At 41.3% G+C, this 24,566-nt stretch overlaps 1 long non-coding RNA gene across 1 annotated transcript in view; it reads left to right on the top strand.

Annotated features, from left to right (window-relative positions):
* LOC126276017 (uncharacterized) overlaps nt 1–24,566 on the top strand; it is a 950,687-nt gene that overhangs the window by 407,901 nt on the left and 518,220 nt on the right. The gene's annotated exons all lie outside the window — the stretch shown is intronic.

Here is a 24,566-nt window from a genome sequence, read left to right as displayed (position 1 = left end):
GTACAAAAAAACTATCGGTAAATGATGCAATGTGCTAGTAACAGTTTAAAACCATCGTCATTTTCAGCTGCCTTGGCACAAGAGCAGCGAAATATAATTGTTTCTGTACACGTGTTTTCATCATTTAATACTATTACTATTATTTTTTTAATAGCGTTTCCAATCGCACGATATCCGAGCCGCTACTGTGTGTGATCCGGAGCGCCAATGCTCTCCTGTTTGGAATGGTCTGCTTTAGAGCAGGTATAGAGCATTTCATATGATTTAAGAAGTCAAAAATAGTGAAGTTGTCGCAGAAATGGCACCCTAACAATAACTATGTCATTACATACCACAATTCTAAGTACCGCTGTCTATTACTATTAATTACTCATTCAAACCTTAAATATATGCGGATGCGGATAAGGAACTTGCGGATGCGGATTAATTGCTGCGGATGCGGTTGCGGATTGCACTTCTCTTACCCGCGCAGACCTCTACCCATAGTGCTCAGAGCCATTTGAATCATCAAATCCGCGTCTTACCACCTTGATGTGGTTGATTTAATTTACTTCTGTGAATATTATTTTGTTGTCTTTAGCATTTTCATTGTTGCTTTTATTAAGTGTGTTTACTTTTTAATCCTTCACATTTTATTCTCTAATGTTAGCTTCGTGACATAATTTCCGTAACGAGTATCCATGGCGCACGTAGTATTCACGTTTACTAGCGGCGGCACATCCCTTCGCCTCCACGACACATCTCTTTATACCCACGAAACGACGTGTAGCTACAGCAAATATTTCTGAAGTATCCATACAGGGTTATTCAGCCATCCCTACCGATGTTATTTTATATTACCCGAAATTTTATATCTGACCTTCATAAACCACGCGCAAGGTTTTTATATTCTCTCACTCGCTGCGCACGAACTGTAAGTCCTATAGACAAAATGAACAGCTTCTTTTTGTAAGAAGTTAAATTCTGTACTGGGATACGTTTTTGGTGGACGCCATGGATCTCGAGTTATTCAAGGAAACCGTTCAGAAGTGGCCTTCAAAAGCACATCCACCTCCACACTCATCCCTCACCAGTCAGAATCTCTGGTATATTGTTTGTTGCACTCCCTCCTACCACTATTCAAAAATTTGTAGCCGAAAAAAGAAAACTATATTATGTAGTGAGATTAGTACAGATTCCGAACGCGAAATACTGTGAGTGAAGATTACTGTTAAAGGTGAGTCAAGCACGGTCATCATGTCCTTTTATAGATCCCCTACCTTATGTATTGTATGGCGAAAAATTTGAGGGGAAACTCGGAGAATATTTCGCGTAAATATTCTGGTCATGTTACAGTGTCAGGTGGATATTTCAACTCACCCAATGATTAGGACGGACAGTAATAGGGAACTGTGTGAAACTGTTCTAAATGTCTTTTCCGAAAATTACCTCGAGCTGTTAGTCAGAGGACCGACTCCTGAAGGTAATATTTTAGTTCTGCAGATGACAAACAGACCAGAAATTTTGGACTCATTTCGCAAAGATCAGGGAGACGGTGATCATAAAGCCAATTCAGCATTAATGAATACGGCTGTAAATAGGAATAAAAAGAAAGGTAGGAAGATTGTTCTGCTTCGCAGGAGCGACAAGAAACAGAGTTAAGATTACCAGATTTGTAAGCATGAAAATTACCCAGCACTAACCATGTTGTATATCGCTAGTATCAATGCATAAAGTTGAAGAACGTTGTACATCCAGTTTAAGACAAATAAGTGCCCACCAAAGTTGTAAGGGATGGAAAAGATCTACCGTGGTTCGGCAGCCGTGTTAGAAAGCTGCTACGGAAGCAAAGAGAGCGTCACTGCAAATTTAAAGATAGCCAAAGCCTCACCGACAAACAAAAATTACACAAAGCCAAAACTAGCGTAAGGAGAGCCATGTGTGAAACATTCAGCCAATTCCAAAGTTAAATTCTATCTACCTGTTTGATAGAAAATCCTAAGAAGTTTTAGTCTAATGTTAAATCAGTAAACGGAGCTCAACCAACTCCAGTGGCAAAAGCTGCAGGAGAGGCGTTCTGCATCAAAATGTAGTTTACTGTTGAAGTTTCGCTGACATACTTTCTTAGAAGAGTCAACAATGTATTAATTCCACTTATGTATATCACGAGAATACCACGAAGATAAATGTATAGAGAGTCAAGCTCACACGGAGGCTTACCAGCAATCCTTACTGGAAGCCATCTGCAACTGGAACAGGAAAAGAGGGAGGTGACAGTGGTTCACAAAGTAGCGCCTATCAAACTCTGTAAGGTGTCTTGCGGAATATAGATGTAGATAGTGGTGGCCATCTTGGACGCCATAGGTGATAATAAATTGCAGCGATAAGAACCCCAAGATATACTAATTGGGTGACAAAGGGTAGGAAATTATAGTGATAAGGTTCCAAAATAACCATCCTTGCCACCCAATAGGATAACAATCCGCATACTTACTTGTATGTGAAGCATTTGCGTAGAGGGAGATGAGAAGGGAAGGGGGTCATAAATCATGGGAGGGAGGTGAGAGGGGGGGAGGGTCATAAATCATCCTGGACCTTCACGGTGCAGGCGTAGATAGGGTGAAAACTATGCTCGCAGTCCCATAGTTCCTTTACTTCTATGTTGTCTGTGTAGGATTCGTCAAGCGTATTACTGGGTGGCGATTAGCTACATAAATTTCTCTTGGGTTTCCAAAATTGTGTCGACAATTTTGAGGGTTCAATTTTTGCAGGAGTTTATGTGTCTTTCGCAGTTCTTTCTTCTTCTGTTGTGGACTATATGCCTGCGGTTTATTATTTTTTTTCTTTGACCAGTTGTGCATCAAAAATTACGCAATAGGATTTTCACACATTTGAGAATTTTGTTTGTCTTATCCTTCACTTCCCCCCAAAAGTCTTTCACTTTTAAGACTTTCTTGTTGTATCCAACTGTTGGTTTATGTGCGTAGATCAGGGTGTAAGCTTTATTACACAATTGAACTGAATCTGTCGAAATATATTCTGAGATAGAACACAGAAGAGCGTTAAAAGTAACAGCTATCATTCCACATTTAATGAACACCTTATGGACACAGCCCAACAAACGTCAACGCTGACCTGAAAATTCTCAATTACAGCACCAGCCCACACGAAACCTGAAAATCGAAGCAAATTATCAAATATAAAAAGCTACAATTGAAGGAAAACAAGTAATAAATGAATACACAGTTCTGTACAATGAAACTTTGTTTTCAACCCTCAGAGCCCCAAAACCACGCTTCGAAAAACACACACACACAATAAAGAAAACTTAAACTAAGTAAATAAATAAAACAAAAATGATTAAATAAATAAAAATAAATTAAAAAAGTAATAATTAAACATATAAATGTCACTACCATCCACACACACACCCACACCCACACACACACACACACACACACACACACACGCACTATCTTCCACTAGTGTTAGTTAAAGGTAGGAGAAACCATAACATGCCCAGACTTAAATTTTCGAATTAAATAACTGTTCTACATTAAGTTCTGTGCAGTTGACAAACTGTGAAACAAAATAACTACATTAAGTTACATAAAATCCAGGAAAACCACAACATGATGTAACAAGGTATACACACAAAATTTTGTCAGTGTTTTTTTTAAATATGTAAATACTGTTTGTGGTTCATGGTGTGGGTTCCTGTAGTCATGTCCTAGTTCATGAACCACGGGCAACGTATGAGTGGCCAAGTAAGTGGTCCCGACAGTCGGGATACCAGATACTTTGGAATAAGGCTGGGCATCTCGGACATATTCTGAGTCGTGGTCACCTTTGTGCGCATACGGCAAAGACTACCAAATCCACCGGATAGTCCCTCAACCGTTAGGGGTAAGACTCAATGGGACTCGGGGCAAGTAAGGCTAGCAACCTGCTTCCCCGGTACTTTAAATATGATGCTGGCAACAATCAGAGCAAAATGCCTCGGACCTTTGAAGGTGACGGAGTCCCTCCTCTAACTGACAAACCAGGGACTCCTAAGACACGACTTGGCAAACAAATGGAAATGAGATGGGGAACTATTAATATCAATGGGGCTACCCTGGGAAGAAGGTAGAGCTGGCAGAGGCTGCAAGTAAGATGGGGCTGGATGTTTTAGCTGTTAGTGACATTCGGGTAAGGGATGAGAAAGAAGACGGAGAATACAAGGTCTAACTGTCAGGAGTCAAAGCAGGAATAGCACAATGGGGTATAGGGCTTTACATCGGGAAAGAAATGGAACCCAACGTAGTTGCAGTAAGGTATGTAAACGAACGACTGATGTGGATAGATTTGACAGTGTCTGGCTAGACAATTAGGATTGTGTCAGTATATTCGCATTGTGAAGGGACAGATCAAGATAGTTTTTATGAGGCACTCAGTGATGCAGTTGTTAGAGTAAAGGACAAGGACAGTGTTCTGCACATGGGTGATTTTAATGCCAGGATTGGAAATCGAACAGAAGGGTATGAAAGGTTATGGGTAAATTTGGAGAGGATATGGAGGTCAACAGGAACGGGAAACAACTCTTGGATTTATGTGCCAGTATGGGCTTAGTAATCACAAACTCCTTTTTTAAACATAAGAACATTCACCGGTATACTTGGTAAGGCAGGGGAACCAGATCTGTCATTGACTATATAATAACAGATCGGGAATTCAGGAAGGCTGTGAGGGACACACGTGTATTCAGGGGATTCTTCGATGACACTGATCATTATTTCATCTGCAGTGAAATTGGGATTGTGAGGACGAAAGTGCAGGAGGTCAGGTCCATATGTAGGAGGATAAGAGTGGAGAAACTTCAGGATAAGGAAATCAGGCACAAGTACATAACAGCGATCTCAGAAAGGTACCAGTTAGTTGAATGTAGTCAATTACAGTCATTGGAAAAGGAATGGACAAGGTACAGGGACACAGTACTAGAAGTGGCTAAAGATTGTCTTGGAACAGTAGTGTGTAAAAGTAGGATGAAGCAAACAACTTGGTGGAATGACACAGTCAAGGCAGCCTGTAAAAGGAAAAAGAAGGCGTATCAAAAATGGCTACATACTAGAACTCAGGTAGACAGAGAAAGTTATGTTGAAGAAAGAAACAAAGCCAAACAGATAATTGCAGCATCCAAGAAGAAATCTTGGTAAGACTTTGGGAAACAGGTTGGAGACCTTGGGTCAAGCTGCTGGAAAACCATTCTGGAGTGTAATTAGCAGTCTTCGAAAGGGAGGTAAGAAGGAAATGACAAGTATTTTGGACAGGTCAGGAAAACTGCTGGTGAATCCTGTGGATGCCTTGGGCAGATGGAGGGAATATTTTGAAGAGTTGCTCAATGTAGGTGAAAATACGATCAGCAATGTTTCAGATTTCGAGGTAGAATGGGATAGCAATGATGATGGAAAGAGGATCACATTTGAGGAAGTGGAGAAAATGGTCAATAGATTGCAGTGCAATAAAGCAACTGGGGTGGATAAATTAAGTCGGAACTCATCAAATAAAGTGGAACGTCAGGTCTTAAATGGCTACACAGGATAATTGAAATGGCCTGGGAGTCGGGACAGGTTCCATCAGACCGGACAAAAGCAGTAATCACACCAATCTTTAAACAGGGAAACAGAAAAGATTGTAACAACTACAGAGGTATCTCAGCAATCAGCGTTGTGGGTAAAATCTTCTCAGGTATTGTTGAAAGGAAAGTGAGAGTATTAGTTGAGGACCAATTGGATGAAAATCAGTGTGGGTTTAGGCCTCTTGGAGGTTGTCAGGACCAGATCTTTAGTTTACGGCAAATAATGGAGAAGTGTTATGAATGGAACAGGGAACTGTATCTATGCTTTATAGATCTATAGGCATATGACCGGGTCCCTAGGAGGAAGTTTTTGTCTGTTCTACGAGATTATGGAATAGGAGGCAAACTTTTGCAAGCAATTAAAGGTCTCTACATGGATACTCAGGCAGCAGTTAAAGTTGACGGTAAATTGAGTTCATGGTTCAGAGTAGTTTCAGGGGGAAGACAAGGCTGCAACCTGTCGCCACTGTTGTTCATATTATTTATGGATCATATGTTGAAAACAATAGACTGGCTGGGTGAGATTAAGATATGTGAACACAAAATAAGCAGTCTTGCATATGCGGATGACTTAGTTGTGATGGTAGATTCGATTGAAAGTTTGCAAAGTAATATTTCAGAGCTAGATCAGAAATGTAAGGACTATGGTATGAAGATTAGCATCTCCAAAGCGAAAGTAATGTCAGTGGGAAAGAAATATAAACGGATTGAGTGCCAAATAGGAGGAACAAAGAACAAGTGGACAGTTTCAAGTACTTAGGATGCATATTCTCACAGGATGGCAACATAGTGAAAGAACTGGAAGCGAGGTGTAGCAAAGCTAATGCAGTGAGCGCTCAGCTACGATCTACTCTCTTCTGCAAGAAGGAAGTCAGTACCAAGACTAAGTTATCTGTGAACCGTTCAATCTTTCGACCAACTTTGTTGTATGGGAGTTAAAGCTGGGTGGATTCAGGTTACCTTATCAACAAGGTTGAGGTTACGGTTATGAAAGTTGCTAGGATGATTGCAGGTACTAGCAGATGGGAACAATGGCAGGTGGGTGTCCACAATGAGGAAATCAAAGAAAAACTGGGAACGAACTCTATAGATGTAGCAGTCAGGGCAAACAGGCTTAGATGGTGGGGTCATGTTACACGCATGGGAGAAGCAAGGTTACCCAAGAGACTCATGGGTTCAGCAGTAGAGGGTAGGAGGAGTCGGGGCAGACCAAGGAGAAGGTACCTGGATTCGGTTAAGAATGATTTTGAAGTAATAGGTTTAACATCAGAAGAGGCACCAATGTTAGCACTGAACAGGGGATCATGGAGGACTTTTATAAGGGGGCTATGCTCCAGACTGAACGCTGAAAGGCATAATCAGTCTTAAATGATGATGATGATGTAAGTACTGTGTTCAAAAACTAGTAGTGAGCGCTTTTCCTGTTTTATAGAAGCTAACATATGACTCACTGACGATGCTGTAACTTCTGCGAAACATGTCTGAAAAATAAAAATAAGAAAGTGTATTTTGCTCCATAAACGAAACCTCTAGTATTCTTCGTAGGCAACCGTAGGCAAGGGTCCACGTCCAGAGCAAGATGAACACTTTTTTGCCCTTTCATCTGATTTGTAAGAAGCAAGATTGGAATACAATGTCTCATCATCATTGAGATCATCACAGAAGGAACTCTGGATGGGCCAGGACAGGGCTGGGGAAGAACATCTGTGATACTGATGAAGGAACCACGCTAAGGTCCAGGCTGCTCAGAGCGCTCAGGTTGCCTCAAATTCTACAACACATTGACCCTCTAGCAGAGAAAGCCAATGCGCACTAGGTACATCAGAGGTGTAGAGGCAGCCTTGTCTGCGTCTGTCGAGCGTTGAGGGTGCATTGGCTCGCGTCGGCACTAACAACGCCTGTCGCGTGGGTTCTGAGACCATCTTCAGTTCATACAGGCCGCTGACGGAGGTGGTGAAAGCATTTGGCAGTTTTCAGAATTGTTCCCAGAGTTGATCGAGATTCTTTGGTTGGATCCGAGTGGAAGGTCTCCGCCAAAAGCTTCCTCGACTCTGTGACATTCTTGGCTGCAGATTTCTGGACCTGAATTATCGGATGGAGAATTGTAGAACTACACACAGGAAGCAGCTACTCGGATAGCAGAATACTTGTAGTGTGCACGTGCGGTTTTGTTAGGCTAGGCGGTAGTTTGAGGTACTCTGATGAACGCTCCCCAGTGAAACGCAGATAGCGAAATCAGACGACGTTCAAAGTAAAGAAACGTAGACTGTCAAAAGTTATCAGTAAATTGTCAAAGTATTCGTAACAAAGTTCCCTAATTTACTGCCTTCCTGGGAAGTACTCGCTCTCTTATTACTCGTGGGACCCGGAGCTGGCTGAAATTCGAAGTAGAAAGCTCTGAGATATTTAGCGAGTCATGGAACGTATATTAGAAATACAGATTAGACGTCATTGAAGGGGGAGTGTTCACTGCAGTTGACAAAAACATTGTGTGCATTGAGGTCGAATTTGAGCGTGACAATGAAGATATTTAGTCGCGTATAACAAGTCTAGTTGAAAGCAAGTTCATTGTCGGATGTTTTTTCCGGGCACCCAGCTCAGCTGTTACAGTTCTACAGTCTACGGTCAGTAGCGCATAAATACCCGGATCATGCATTACTAGCAGGAGGCGACTTTAATCTACTGAGTTTACCCTAGGACTTAACATGGATTCCTTGCAATGCGTACAGACAGTCTTGCAATACTTATGATCACGTTTTCCGAATATTGTCTTTAGAAGCTAGTCAGGCAACCCACACAAAATGGAAATATTTTAGACCTTCTAGCTACGGACAGGCTGAATCTTATTGACGGCCTCTGTGTAGCGACGGGGATTAGTAATTACAATGTCATCATAATGACTATGGTTGAAAAAGCTAATAAATCAGTCAAGAAGGCTAGGACGATCTTCTGATAGAAAGAACAGATAAGCAGTTGTTAGCATCTCACTTAGATAATGAATTGACATCATTTAATACAAGTATGATGATCATAGACGAATTATGGGCGAAGTTTAAACAGATTGTAAATAGTGCGTGTGACAAGTATGTACCTGATAAGTGGATTAAGGGCGGAGACGAGCCACCGTGGTTTAACCATGAAACTCGGAAAATGTAGAGGAAGCAATCGATGTTGCGCTCTCAGTTCAAAACAGCACGTGCAAATGAAGGTAGACAAAGATTAGTAGGGATCCATACGTCTGTGGAAAGATCTATGCACAAAGCACACATCTGTTACCACCATCAGATTAGCAAAAGATCTGGCCAGAACCCGAAAAATTCTGCACCTATGTAAAATTTCGAAGCCTATCTAAGGCTTCCATCCAGTCACTCGTTTACCAGTCTGGTGTGACAGTAGAAGATACAAAACGAAAGTCGAAATTTTGAAACTGCGTTTCAGAAATCGTTTAGGCAGGGGATCTTACAAACACAGTGTCGTTTAATCATCGCACACAGTTCTTTATAGACGACGTAGTAATAAGCATCCATGGTGCAGAGAAACAACTGAAAGAATTGAAAACAATGAAGTCGCCAGGTCCAGCCGGAATCCCATTTCGGTTTTACGGAGAGTACTCTACGGCTTTGGCTCTTTACGTATTTCACATTTATTTCGAATCTCGCGCCCAGCGCAAAGTCCCAAGCGACTGGAGAAGAGGTCAGGTTATTCATGTAAATAGGAAGACTAAAAGAAAGGACCCGCAAAATTACAGACTAATATCCTTAACGTCGGCTTACCAACGAATTCTGGAGCACATTCTGAATTCGAATATTATAAATTTCCTAGAGACCGAAAAGGTTATGTCCACTAATCAGCATGGTTTTAGAAAGAACAGTCCGTGATAAAACTCAGCTTGCTCTTTTCTCGCATGTTATACTACGATTCCATATTTATATATTTCCGAAAAGCATTTGACAGGGTGCCTCACTGCAGACTGTTAACGTAGGTACGGTAGATGGAATAGGTTCCTAGAAACGCGAGTGTCTGTAAGACGCTTTAAGTTACTGAAACCAGTACGTTGTCCTCGACGACAAGTGCTCATCAGAGATGACGGTATCGTCAAGTGTGTCAGAGAAGTATGATAGGACAACTATTAATATTTATACATATAAATGATCTGGCGGACAGGCTGAGCAGCAGTCTGCGGTTACTTGCTGATGCCGCGGTATACGGAGGGTATCGCAGTTGATTGACTGTAGGAGGATAGAAGATGACTTAGACAAAATTCCTAATTGCTATGATGGATGGCAGCTAGGTCTACATGTAGGAAAATGTAAGTTAATGCGGCTCAGTAGAGAAAACAAACTCGTAATGTTCATATACAGTATTAGTAGTAACCTGCTTGACACAGTCATATCCCATAAAATATCTGAGGGTAGCGTTGCAAAGCTATATGAAATGGAACAAGCATGTGAGAATTTTGATAAAGAGGGTTTATTAGAAAGTTTTGTTCATCTGTAAAGGAGACCGCTTATAGGACGCTAGTGCGACCTGTTCTTGAGTACTGCTCCAGTGTTTGTGATTTGCACTAGGTCATATTCAAGGAAAATATTGAAGCAGTTAAGGGGCGAGCTGCAAGATTTGTTACCAGTAGGTTCGAACGACACGCAGGTATTACGAAGATCCTCCGGGAACTCAAACTGGAATCCTTGGAGGGGAGGCGATGTTCTTTTCGGGGAACACCGGCATTGGAAGTTGACTGCAGAACGATTCTACTTACACCAAGACACATTTTGCATAATGACCACAAAGGTAAGATACGAAAAATGAGGGACTCATGTGGAGACACATAGACAGTCGTTTTTTCCTCGTTCTATTTGGGAGTTAATTGGAAACAAAATGACTATCAGTGGTAGCGGGTGCCCTACGCCATTCACCGTACGGTGGCCAGCGGAATATGTTTGTAGATGTAGATATTTCTGTAGGATAAAAATCGAGATGAATTTGTTGGTAAGATCGGTAGTTCTCCGTGTTGAGTCTTTGAGTAACTGGAATACTTTTTATCATTATTTTCAGGTGTCGTTTCGATTATCGTCGAGTTTCGTTAACCGTGGAACCAAATTACACAACACCACAGCGCTGTATGTCATTGTTGCTTTCCACAGATCACTTTCAGAACTTTGCTTCTCCATTAGTTTACGTCACGTATTAAACTGAAATTCAAAATCTTTCAGTTGCCTGGAAAACAAATTATTAATGCGCAGTGCGACCAAATTGCTGTTTGAAGTTTTCATTGAGCTAGTGCATATTCTGTACTTTAAATTAGAATAACTAAGCTCTAGACTGCTGCACAGAGAGCTGCAGATTTATAACGGAGAAAGCGTACGTTATATGAGGAATAGGCCTCGTCTTCAGTTCAGTTTTTATAATGTCGTTGCCGGCGGGTGGACAGACGTGTGCTCTTTGTCTCAGACAAGAGGGTACAATGGCGCCCTGGCAGCAGGGGGCGACGCAAACAACGTCTTGTACCCGCCGCCCGCAGGTTCAGAAATATCACTGTGTCGGTGTTGCCACAAATATATTACAGCATACCATCTCCGTGCATATCACTTTTATACTGCTCGCCGTGAGCCATTGTGTTACACTATTGTGGAGTAAAAAGCGCTGTTTACGATGGTGTCCTGTCCGCTATGTCTGTTTATATCAAGTTAGTGCTGAATGTTTCAGATTTTCCTTTAAAACCATGGTAATTTTTTTTCTGTTATCATGTAGCTGACAACTGACAACGAACGACTGAGGACGATCATGTGGAGTTGGGTAGTTGCGATGATATGTCGTTAAAGTTTAAATAGTATTATATGTTCGCTAATCAGAAGCCGTTTCTATGCTTCTTCAATCTCGCGACTACAGCTAAAATCTACAAAAAAGGGGAAAGGACGAGCTCAAAGACAGAAAATATTATTAAGTATGATGCGTGTCAAAAGAAGACATGATAAAACTGTAGTATACTGTGCCGAGTTGTGGTCAAATTTAGTCGCTTTCAGTGTTCAAATGTGTGTGAAATCTTATGGGACTCAACTGCTAAGGTCATCAGTCCCTAAGCTTACACACTACTTAAACCTAAATTAGCCTGAGGACAAACACACACACACACCCATGCCCGAGGGAGGACTCGAAGCTCCGCTTTCAGTATTACTGTTCCAAATTGCAAGAAGAGGAAAGCTGTTGAATCTCGTTACAGTGTTAGCCAACTGCGAATGGATTTCCTGATTGGAAAAATATTCACAAAACACAGCCGTTAATGTTTGGAGAGGGGTGGAGGGCTTGGGCTCTTGGGCCATGTCTTCTCCGACGGCTGATGGCGATATAAGCTCTGTGCCCTGAGGTTGCAGAGTATTCTCACAGACGAATTCTCACTGGTTCAACTCTTCCCGGCCGGCCGCGGTGGCCGTGCGGTTCTAGGCGCTGCAGTCCGGAACCGCGGGACTGCTACGGTTGCAGGTTCGAATCCTGCCTCGGGCATGGATGTGTGTGATGTCCTTAGGTTAGTTAGGTTTAAGCAGTTCTAAGTTCTAGGGGACTGATGACCTAAGATGTTAAGTCCCATAGTGCTCAGAGCCATTTATTTCAACTCTTCCGTAATAAAAGTTGGAATCCTTCTGCTCTACTCTTATGTACTCGTTTACTAAGTGGGTGAGATACCGTCGGCAAGTACATCCTAACTGCCTGTTTAGTTATTTTAGGTGACATTTTGAAGCACTAGCAGAAGGCAAACTGGTGATAATATTGGAATAATGGTGTTGGTAAGGTGCACCTTCAAATGCACGATAAACACTCCCAAAATGATCGAATGATCTTGAAATTTACGGATAAAGTTATGGTGCTTTGAAACATTTCTAGTTTGCTTAATGCAAAATTCTGTAACAGTGATGTAAAATAAGGAATATGTGACAGACAATCCTTTGTCCTGACTGTATGCGTGATCAGCACCACACACACAAGTAAAGTGCATTGGGCGTAATTTTGCAACAAAAGAACTTCGAAATCTGTTAATATTTTATAAAATGAGCTTAGTAATTTTTCAACAAAAGAACTTCTAAATCTGTTAATATTATATAAAATGAACATAGAAGCGTCACAGATTATCACACATACAGTGAATCACACAGTCAGTCGGTCGACGCTAGCAAAGCCATGTTCCAGAAATGAAAATAATGTTGATTCGCTACAGAAGTATTACTTCCAAATCACACATATTTACCAAGATATGAAACCAAAGGCAAAAAATCCACCGCAAATCATCCAAAATGTGCAGCGCATATAATTCAATTAAGTACTGCGACTACAAACGAACAGCCTTTAACCAGTTTATCAAGGTAAGTATGTGATCGAGTTTGTGAATACGAGAGGAACAAGAAGCGTCAGAAACAGGTAACTGTGTAGATTAGATTGAGATTGTGTTACGTAAAACAGGTAACTGTGTACATTACATTGAGATTGTGCCAGGTATTTGTCAGTACATGGCATCATTAGGGTAGCTTCATTGCTAGGTGCATCCGAATCCAAGAAACAGACCATTTGTCTTCGTGAACCTCCTTTTGCAGACCAAAACCGGACCCGAGGTTGCCTTACCACTGCAAAATCTTGGTCACTCAAAATATTAGCACAACCACAGTCGGTACTGGCACAAACCGACGTAGCTCAAAGAGAGATGATGAAATGAGCTCGTCAATTGAAGACGGAAGTGAAAGAGTCTCCTCTTGAAATACGTCCTGCATCCGTTATTGTCGCTGCCGGTTTCAATAGTAACCTAATTTTGCAAACTAATGACTATCTTGACTAATAAAATACCCTCCAAATATTCGCAGTACAGGTACTACCAACAAAATTCCAGCTAAGTTTTAATTGTGCATAAGAAGCGAACTCAAGTTCCATACTGTTATCAGGTTTGCGGGTAATTCTGCTTGATCGTCGTGATCGACGTTGCCTTTCTGATCGAACGGCAACGTGTTCCTACCTGATTGGAGAAGGTTCATTACAGAGAAGTGTAGTGTAGTTTCGCACGAAGAAATTCGGGTGGGCATCAGTCTCGCACCACCGTCATCCTGTAGGTGATAAATAAAAGGATACATCGGCCACCAATACAGAATCGCGCATTTGCTTCAGCATGTGTGCTTCACTTTTTATTCGGCTTCACTATTCGACTGGTGTTGAAATGGGAACATTGTATCGTGGTGTGTTCCATTAAAAGTGCAAAAATCGTGGAATTGTCCTGAGACAATCCGTGAAATACTCAGTCAAGGCAATAATTTCACAGTTACATCTGTTTGTAAACACGGTACGGAGCTGGAATGTCCAAGCAGTCTTCCTAATGCAGGTAGGCCCTAGGGACAGAAAAGGGCCAACAGTTTTAGTTTAAGAATTTTAACGATTTGGCATTTGGTACCATAGAGGAAAATATCAGGTGAGGACTATACAAATTATAACTGAGACCTTTTTTTTCAATTTGTGCGTTGTTTGAGGCCGTCAAGAGTTTAGAACGTACTCGTTTCCATGTGTATATCAGTGGTACAGTACGGCCCCAACGCCATTTTAATGTTATCCGTCGCCAGTATCAAGGTTTTACACTGTGTATTTGTACCTAGACAAGGTGCAGATCTGATTTACTATTCTTTTAACTACTACGCGCAGTCATTTACATGTAAACTGTGGACTCTTTCTTCTTGATTGAGTTCATGGGATATTAAATCTGAAAGTGCATGCAGCCATGTATTGCCAACTAAAACAACTGTACTTTAGCAGAATCGAGGGTTTTGTCAGGTGATGGGTTTCAGGACATTACTGTCGTATGCCCTGTACATTCATGCTGCGCAGAATGAACAAAGGGTACTTTGTAGAAGGTTAAAAATACTTTTGATTTGACAGATGGCATTTCATCTTGGTTGTTTGTGGGTAAGACGAGAGCGTTCAAATTTTGCATATATTCTTCTTGTGTAACCCGCTTCACGATAATATGATGTATTATTTACTAAATTACTTCTTCAAGAGAAAATTGCATTATGCATACCAAATGGCAAACAGTGTTAGCGATATAGGCCGAAATTATTGATCACCACTACTTTATTCGATTCTTAGTCTAGGAAAGATAAAATAATGTAGTCTGAAATCCGTTTTCGAAACGTAGCCATTTCCTTTTTGCCTATAAAACAATTCATCAGGAATAATGTTTATTACTGCTTGTGCTTTAATCGTGCCTTTAAGCCGCGCCTAATCACTAGGTTCTTGTCAGGTTTCTAATCGCAGTAATAGGATACGGCATCAGTTACCCCATGGGAAACTAAGAGGTTCAGTGCGCCTTCACGAAATCCTGAATGCTTGCTATACGTAACATCTTGGACGCGGGAAAGACGAGGCGCTGTCGACGGTTGTTACATGAAGGTTCAAATGGCTCTGAGCTCTATGCGACTTAACTTTAGAGGTCATCATTCGCCTAAAATTAGAACTAATTAAATCTAACTAACCTAAGGACATCACACACATCCATGCCCGAGGCAGGATTCGAACCTGCGACCGTAGCGGTCGCTCGGTTCCAGACTGTAGCGCCTAGAACCGCACGGCCATTCCGGCCGGCGTTACATGAAGGGCTTATAAGTGATGCTTAAGGGCTTCAAACAGAAATCCAACTTATGTGCTGTTTGATCAAGTGGAAAAAAATGCCGCAAATGGCGGAAGTATTCCTCCTGAACGATTAAAAGTTAGATCTCCTCCTCGTGTTTTTTCTGAAACAACACTATCACTGATATTGTTACGGTTTGAATTTCTCACAATATGTATTAATGTAACCCAGAAGTCGCGGCATAAAACGCATCGCCACTGCCGAGGTGTGACTCACGGAATTTGGCACGCAGACCACATAAACCTTCACCACAGTACCAAGTAGACACGTGCAGCGAGGGTTGGGCGGACGGAGTGCAGAGAAACACTTCGATAGATTTATTAAAGCCAAAATGTTTCAAATGTACATTACTTTACTGACCACAACTAACGTCACATTCTCTTTTTCTTGATCAAAGCTTCTTAACCTACAAAGTAAACTCTTTAAAAATGATTAAAACGTTTTATCATTAAATCTTAACTCATCGGCCCTGCAAAACAACTGATTTAAACAGAGGGGCACGCAGCTGAAGGCCTCACTGAATTTTAAGAAAACGTTAGTATTTACAAAAGGTTAATAATAATAAACCGTAAATGATAGGTGTTAATTGAAAATTTAATCACTTAACGGCCACAGAATTTAATAGAGCCTAAATTTATCTGGTACTACACCGAATACCCAATACCGATGGTTAATAACATTACGTAATCGAATTTAGCACGTGATTGAAAAGGAATTAGCGGCCACCCATACCAATTTAATTTACCTGTGCCTGTGTAGAAATAAATTCCGCCGCATAACCCAAATTCAGAAATGTCTGAGTACAGAATTTCGACTTATTCGATGATTTACCTTAACAAAACAACTACAGACTCATTACATGGAAGATCATGCACAAACAAGAAATAATCGAGTTGTCATTCAGCGACAGGTTAAGTGACTGGCAAAGCATAATCGAGCAACTAAGATTAATACAATAACAATCAACTGTTCCATCTCTGACACCGTTAATCCGGCGATTCAGTGAGTAGTGAAACAACCTTCGTACTCTGCATTGTTGCCAAATTTGTTCAAGACAGCCGATCCAAGACGTTGGCGATAGATATGGCAACGTCACAATGATGTCATGGTGGGAAGTTCAAATTTTGGAGGGAAGAAGAAATGTCAATTGGGCAACCTCCGCAAACCTAACTCCCTAACCCTTCCCCCTCACCTCCACACCCCCAGAAAATGGCAGGAAGTTCAAATGTCAGCAGGGCAATGCAACACATCATGGCTACCTCCACTAGCCTCCGAAAATGGCGGGAAAATAGATCACTTGGGCTACCTCCACTAACCTAAGTCATCCGACTGCCACCTCTTCCTAGGAAATGGAGGGAAAAGGACACAACCTGTGCTGGATAGTATGGACGTAAGTCTTTATTTTGGTGGCAGTCTTTATCTAAACAATTTGAGGCCGCAGCTCCATCCAGTGTGTTCAACATGAGGTCTGGAGTACATCCGACCTATTACACTGTACTGCCACCAGAGGGCACCGTCGTCCCTCCTATGATTTAACCCAAGAAAGCCGTCCATGGAGAAAATGGCGGGAGAAGGACTCAGCCTACTCTGTCCTGCTGGAGAGATGAAGAAGTGTACTTTATTTATTTTGGAACCATTTATTCAGGGGTGGATTACATGTAGTTCATATAGGACACTGATCCAAAACACTCGCCCTGACGTGCTTGGAATAGCATTGCACACCGTACTGAGCGCCAAACTGCTTGTTAATCACTTAAATAATGCAGTACACTGATGAGCAGAGACGCAAACAACTTGTAAATTGTTTAAGTAATGCATGTAAAAGGCTCTGCAAACAGGCTTGCTAATCGTCAACTGTCGAAATCATGCATTGCACAGCATCCACTCCTGTTCACAAAATAATGCAACAGACACGGAAACAACTCGTAAATTATCAAAAGATAATGCGTGTGTAACACTATGCAAACACACTCACAACACTTAAATATCCGAAAATAATGCAGTGCTCATACACTTATTGCATGTAAAAAACGCTTTCGAACTGTCATCAACCGCCACATATCAGCAAACTGTAACCTAAAGAACTCCAAGGTGTGCACGGCGGACGGCGCGCCCACACTGGTCCCATACGCGAGACAATTGTGGACCGCGTGCGTGTGTTTACCATTGCTGGCGCGATACCTCTCTTCCTATGAACACCGACGTCAAGGTTCACTCCATAGAAATATGTTCCAATGCTTCCCAGAATAGGACAGGGTGCATTGTTACTAGTGACCGTAGTGGGACACCTGAGACGCGTCCGGCCACGCACGTGCTTACCCAGCCACTACGCGTATCTACTGGTCCAGTGTAGGCCTGATTACGAAGTGAGAGATGTCTGCGTAGCTACTCACAGATGCAGGTGCAGTTAAATATTCGTAATGTTATACTGATGTCTCATATCTATATAAGTAACACCCAAGCCCCCACTTCTAGACGTTCTATAGAAATCTTTTGCAATGCTTTCAGCAACTGTTAATGAAAATAGTTCAGAATAACACCAAATACATTCTTCCTCGTGTTCCTAATGGCAGAGCCCATTCATAGTATATCAGCCCCTCACGGAAATCGTTAAAGCTCCAGAAATAGTTAACGGTCACTTTTGTAGGAGCTTTCATGATGTCTCAGCTGATCGGGATGGAAATTCTCACCCTAATATTACCTGTTCACGAAAATAGCTTAGAAAAACGCTGAATGCATTCATTCTTCGTGTCCCCCCCCCCCCACCCCCCCACCCCCATCAACTGAACTGATCACCCTGCAGACAAGACTTTCAGTGGCAAACTATTATGTACAGATCGCCATATTGCACTGACAGTTAAACCGTACAAAGTGCCCTACATGTCGTCAACTACAGAAAGACTCTTGCTCAATTACACTGCTTTACCACTGAGGACGGAAGCTTGAATATTGGAGCGTGAAAGCAATTTCCAATCCAGCAATATATCACCGTGTACTGTGTCGGCGTAGTAAACATACAATTCGTATCCTGCCATACAAAGTCGCCCCGTTTGCATCATGCATATAGCTATCGACTGCCAGCAAAGAGAGACAGCATAAGCACTAGATATTTTCGCTCAGCCAATGGTCGCAAGTCATCATCTTCCAACTCGTGGCCAAAGCACCTTTGGCAGACCAAAGTCACTCTCCGAAGTGTTGTACAAAGACGGGCTCATTTCCCCTCGCCACACAGGCATCGCCATTTCTGGTCCGCCACGCGGGATTAGCCGAGCGGTCTTGCGGCTGGTCCCGGCGGAGGTTCGAATCCTCCCACAGACATGGGTGTGCGTGTGTGTGTTTGTCCTTAGGATAATTTAGGTTAAGTAGAGTGTAAGCTTATGGACTGATGACCTTAGCAGTTAAGTCCCATAAGATTTCACACACATTTGAACATTTCTGGTCCTGACTTGTTTGCTGGTCGCTACGGTCGCAAGTTCGAATCCTACCTCAGGCATGGGTGTGTGTGATGCCCTTAAGTTAGTTAGGTTTCAGTAGTTCTAAGTTCTAGGGGATTCATGACCTCAGAAGTTAAGTCCCATAGTGCTCAGAGCCATTTGAACCATTTTTTGTTTGTTTGCGGTCTTATGTTCTACACCAATCTCCAGACTCTGGGATTACACGAACATATGTAATTTCCCATGGTTTGCACAGAATATCATGCCATTTTCGCGATACTTCTCGATGTCAAGACCAAAGCAATAGCGTTCGCACAGTATAATTCCGTAGACTGAAAATTATTTCTCTAGAAACCCGAAACTTTAGCGAGGTGGAGCGTGCTGTAAATCACTGAGCAACTAGAAACTTATTCCATCTGCAAAGACGTTTACGTGAAACCTCGAAAACAATAGAGGAAACTGATATTTCTACTCGTGAGTACCGATGTCGGTGATATAACAGATTCCAAATCATCCTTATAATTTACAAAGTCAACTAAGGTGTTTCTCATATCTAGAGATACAGTAAATGTGCCCTCCACTCGTCTTTCACATGCTAGATGCACTCAACAGACACCGCAATCGGTGTTCTCTCAACCAAATAAAGACGGGGAAATGTGAAGAAGCAACAAATCGGACTATTTACATGGGCGGGAATAATGGCACAGCGCAAACATAAATCCATATTGAATCTTCTCACATTTCCTGTCACAAGCCCCCACTGGCTCGCCTGCACCCCTAGACATAATCGTCCAAGGAAATCGGTCACATATATATTTAATCGCTATACTTAGAATTAAATGTTACGATTGCTGTCTCAGTTGAACGACATTCGACAATGAGCGATGTATCTGAAATACAGCCTGTCGACGGCTGTGGCTCTGGAAATAGAAATATATGTACCATTCTTATGACTTTGCTATATCAGTATTCCAAGTCGAATTCATACCTTCCGTACGACTGGACATAGTCGTTTGTTTTGCACATATTGGAACACAGACTAAAAGGTCTCTGTTGGATTCCTTTCATGTTAATTTCTGAAATCTGTTGTCATTTACGGCATAAATTCCTCTTCTAAATTCACTGTGGTGTTTCTGACTATCTAGGAGGAGACTGAGCAGTGAAACGTGTTACTTTTACACATAAACAAGAACGATCTGTCACACTATTACACTTTAAAACACAGTTTATATGTAATTCATGTCACAAAGTCTCATACGGAACCTACATCCGCTTTCTTTTATATACTGTATATGATAAGATACCGTCATCCCCCTTCCCTTCTGTGTGAGAGGATGAATGAGCAAATGTATTTCTAGTTGCATGCTGGATGGTAGCAGACAAGCCTGTCTGCTAGAGAACAGTAGGACCAACGTCGGAACAGGTAGCTACGCTTTCTAAAAGCAAAGAGGTTTCTATCCTTAGTATGGTCCTGCCCGACCCTTGTCGTGTTGGTACAGGAAGCTGCCTCTCTGATCTCTTCCGTTTTGTATACGGAAGCACCCTTGGAAAAAGCCCAGGTCAGTCTGTCCGCGGCGAGCGTATGAAATGGTAAGATCTCCGGCTAAGCGGGTGTCTGCTAAGTCCGTAGGACAATGGATTTCTTAAGTTCAGCCTAACTGAAAATTTAATCACCTTTATTTCAGGTTTAGCTCTAAAATATCTAATGTTATCTTAAATTGCAACGCAGTGTAATTCGAGTCACAGTTCAGAATATCTTCCGGTAGTTGCTTTGTCACTACTTTGTGAGTAAAGTGGAACCACGTGTTGATCAGTAACTCTAACTAAGATCATCAATCTTAAATGCGTATGTGCGTGAGATTATAACGTCTCGTCTTAACAATATTTTTCAATATAGCAACTTTTCTTTATGTTCAACCCACGTGGGGTGTACTTTGAGAGACCAGTACCACGTGCTTATACAATTGTTTGACCCATCAGGTTAATAGTAAGACGCTAGTAACCAGTTCGAGGTTCTTCTTTTGTAAATTGATTTTCGATCTAATTTATTTTAATTATCAAAATTATTGTGGAGTTACACTCTTTGTGTAAACCAAGTTGACCACGTGAAGCATGTGGTGTAATCATCAAAGTAGCCCTCAGATATTCTTTTTGGGAAGATTTCACAGAGAGTTAGTATGAATTTAGTATACCACTGTATGGTAATTACATGACGGACAGGATTGCGCTACGAATGTAACTTCTTTGGGTGAAAATTGAATCGGTTGGTTGTGGTTAATTTCCTCTTGCATATGTTTCAACTTTCTTCGTGTGTTATTTTATGAATGCAGTGTTGTATGCAGTCTCCCAATCTTGACTCCATATTTGATGTGTTCTGTAAGATTACAAACTCACATTTTCACAATCCTAAATAAGGCACCAGTTCAGTTATGAATCAAGTTTAATATGCTGAAATTTCAATGATCAATGTTAAAATAAATTTCCAAATATAAACTGATTTATTTCTTTTTATTTAAATTCTCTTTATATATATGTATATCTCACCGGTTGTCGTATAACGATTAAAAGATTATAATTAATGTTAGTCTGGTTGGGATTGGTAAGCTAGACAGGATACCTGGTGAAACAGTTGCGCAGTATTACAAGGTTAACTTCTCCACATAGCTCACAGCTTTTAACCCACTTTGATGGTCTTGAATAGCAGCACCGCTTGCAGAACAAATTAAAGCAACAACTTTACAAGACACATACTTTATAAGCCTGATGCTCAAGGCGAACCTATCACGCATCCCTTACTAGTAAGTATAATACTTGGCCAATACCTGATTGCTGGCGATATGAAATACTACCGATCAAAAATCAGCGATGGTTGGACATGCCTCATACGTTTTTCTTGAGAGTGGTACCACTGTGCCTTAGAAAGGGAGGCGTAATCGTTTTAGAGACTGCAAGATGTTAAGAAACAAGATCGCAACAACTACTGTATGTTACTGTCACAAGCAGTCTTGGTTCTACAGGTGCATACAAGTATCCATGTTAAAAGCTATACTGGCTTTATAAATATAGGTATGGCCTTACCTCCAAATGAAGTGTTTTTCCAGACAAATACCGCGCCACTGAGTATAGATGGTGATCACCTTGAAGTGCCGCAGCTAGGGCGCGATCGCCAATTTGTCTATTAAGGCTTTATTATATGAATGTATTTGGGCTCCGGTGTAAGCAGTCAGAATCTTATACGATCTGCAACGGGCGAGCTGTGTCCTGCAGACTTGCGTCATGGCCATATGGCATGACAGTAGCGTGTGAAAGTAGCGGAGAGACCTTACAGAGTAGTTACATTCTCTGGAACTATAAAAATTAATAACTGATCTAGAAATAGCCTGAGGAACTTCATTTTAGGTTGGTAACCTTCTGTTGTGTAAAGGAACAATCTGTCAAAATCTGAATTCAATAAATGTCATGATTTGGAAATTACAAAAAAATGAAAGTCAGTAAAAAACGTAATTATCGACACTTAAAAAACTTATGTTAATAGTTCACCACCTGTGATTATTTGAAAAGATATGATAACACCTTCAGTGTTTAGATTCAAATTTGAAAAGTTCTCATTTTAGAAAACCTTTCGTAATTTTGCAGTAGTAATAATTTTAAGAATTTCCAGTAGATATTTATGTTTTGTGTTACGGTGAGCGTGAGAGAGAGTACTTGTGTAAGTGTAAGTGTACGTGAGACATTAGCCAATATTAAATTATCAGTTTGTAATTCTCTATAGGAACTTGCAAGTGTTCCAGCTCTGTATCGTGGGAACGAATCCACCAGTGGTTCCCTTACTAGTGGATGACCGATGTCCAAGCATGTTTGAAAATGTAAGAGACAGCCAGAACGTTCATGACTATATAGTTAAATTCCAAACGTAAAGTGTAGCTTAAAGTTTATTTCATTTTATTTGTTTAATAAGAGAGTTTTGACTTGCTTATTTTAATGATGGCAATGAGCTCAGAGCAGTGGTTGGTTCTTGCTAGATTTTGGCGCGAGCCGCGTCCTGAAAATCAGTTCTGATTGGCCGTAATTCTGTACAGCTAATAAGAAGTGAGACGGTTTCCCACCTAACGCATGAGACAGAGGTGCTTGTAGAGGCAGAGAGAAGAAGGAAGTGGTGGACTAGCTTTCGAAGGAGCCAGTCATGCTGAAAGTGTCCGAACGCATTATGTGTAAAATGAAGTGATACTGCGACTTTCGCGTTTCGGTGCAGTGATAAAGGTAGCTGGTGCTTACCATTAACTATTTGTGAAATTTTAAGAGTCGAGATATATTTTGTTCTTGACAAATTAGCGTGTGTAAACTTTGAACTAAAAGCGTGGCGGTACAAAGTAAATTTTTTTTACTGAATATTTATGGCGAGCAAAATCTTTATTTAAAGACAACCACTGAAGCCGAGTGCAAAAGTAAATAGCAGTTTATTACTGTGTTACTCTCGTAAATGATTTCGGAATTGGATAGGAAAAGTTCTGGCTGTTTGAGTGTGACTAGGACTGTGAACAGGAACTTTAATGATTAGAACACATGTGGGCTGATGATCTTGCTTAATAGCAATAAAAAATCTTAATGCAAGTTTAAAAGGCCCTTTGAACTTATAAATTTGAACAGCAAACTAGTTCCGATTTATTTCTATAGAGTTCACAAGATTATTTTCAGCTTTTTGTACTTATAGCAGCCTCCGACGTGTAGTTATGAAATCTCAGTGTCTTCATCACTGCCTTTCTGAGATCTCGTAAGTAGCTGGAGTTAGGAGTTACGTGCGTAGATCTGCAGTAGTATCGAGGTAGGTGGACAATTTATGTTGCAGAACAGCCGTCGATGTGCGGAAAAAGCGCGTTGCGTCGCAGGCGGAGTGCATATTATCAACCAACAGTGCGGTTACACGTCGCTGATGGTGCAACCTCGTAATAAAATTACCGAATTTAGAGAGTGATTCGGCTAAGGAACGTGGAATGGAATGGGTATTTGCAAGTCCTTCACGCTGCCGCTAGATATTTCCTCCAGTATTTGTATGCATTCTGTCTCGATGCCATATCAGAGGTTCGGTGATACATCCACTGGGTTATAGGCAATGGTTGATTGAGAAGGATCACAAATAGTAGATGGTGTGATGATTGAGGTCGTAAGAAATGTTCACTAGCTTTCCAGATCTCTAGTGCAACACTTTCCAGTAGAAATGATGTCAATGATTAGAAATCAAGTCTTTCCATTCACTCACACACCTGCCTTGTATCGAATGGAAAATTCCTTTCATGATTACAGCCATTAGTGAACCATATTTAAGGGACTCCCGATACGAGTCACCTTTTTCGAACGTATCTGCTACAGTAAAATTTTAGATAATCCCTATGCCTCTAGCAACTGCTGCCATTTCTGCAGCTTTGTGCATGCGATCGTTCCAATTTAAGCCAGAACTGAGCAGAAGTCGGAGAGAGCTATAACCACCACCTTCTGCAACCTGTGTAGAAACAGAGTGACCCGAGTTAGTGCGACAGGACCATGTTTTGACCATTCAGTGGAAATGGGAACAAACTGTTGTAGCTCCGCCAACAGTGTACAATGTGTAAGGTCAGCGCCAAACGAAGCCTGCTCCTGCAGCACGTGGTAGGATAAAAGACAATGCAGGAAACGGGAGAAGGACAAGAATTATGCTACTTCATTGTGATTCGTCCCCAAACATCATATAGATACTGCAGTCTGAAGCAGATTCACGTCCCTGAGGTCCCATTCACGTCTATCATCCCAGCATACTATCACTGTTATTCTGTACCATCCTACAGAGAAAAACTACGAACTACAAAAACTACACTAACTTCATCCAATAGAGAACTCTACAAGATTTTTA

Source organism: Schistocerca gregaria, chromosome 1, assembly GCF_023897955.1.
Source record: "Schistocerca gregaria isolate iqSchGreg1 chromosome 1, iqSchGreg1.2, whole genome shotgun sequence".
Taxonomy (NCBI): domain Eukaryota; kingdom Metazoa; phylum Arthropoda; class Insecta; order Orthoptera; family Acrididae; genus Schistocerca; species Schistocerca gregaria.
The sequence above is the reverse complement of the archived record's forward strand: the minus strand, read 5'-3'. Positions and strand labels throughout refer to the sequence as shown.